This window comes from Propithecus coquereli, unplaced genomic scaffold, assembly GCF_000956105.1.
Source record: "Propithecus coquereli isolate 6110/MARCELLA unplaced genomic scaffold, Pcoq_1.0 Scaffold190, whole genome shotgun sequence".
Taxonomy (NCBI): Eukaryota; Metazoa; Chordata; class Mammalia; order Primates; family Indriidae; genus Propithecus; species Propithecus coquereli.
In genome coordinates this window covers 1,792,338-1,792,683 of record NW_012143857.1, presented here as the reverse complement: position 1 = coordinate 1,792,683, position 346 = coordinate 1,792,338, and positions in this window count along the sequence as shown.

Below are 346 nucleotides of genomic sequence, written 5' to 3'. Positions count from 1 at the left end.
TGAGGTTGCATTTTATTTAAGAAGTTGTGTGAGGCTTATCTCTGCACTAAAAATTCATGCTTTAAAAAAAGAGAATGAAAAGATATACGATTTTTCATTTGCCAATTAAAAAATAAATTTAAAACACTATCTCTGGTTAATGTCAGAACCCAGTTGGGACATGAATATTATTCAAACAAAAATTGGATTTCTTCTCTACATTTCCATCTAAAGGAAAGGTAAGCTGCTATATTGGAAAAGAAGATAATTAGAGTATAAAATGTTTCTTAAAACTTTAGTTTTACTAAATGAAATTATCTTGGAATTTCAAACGTAAAAGTTGTAGCTTTATAAGTCCACACATTTA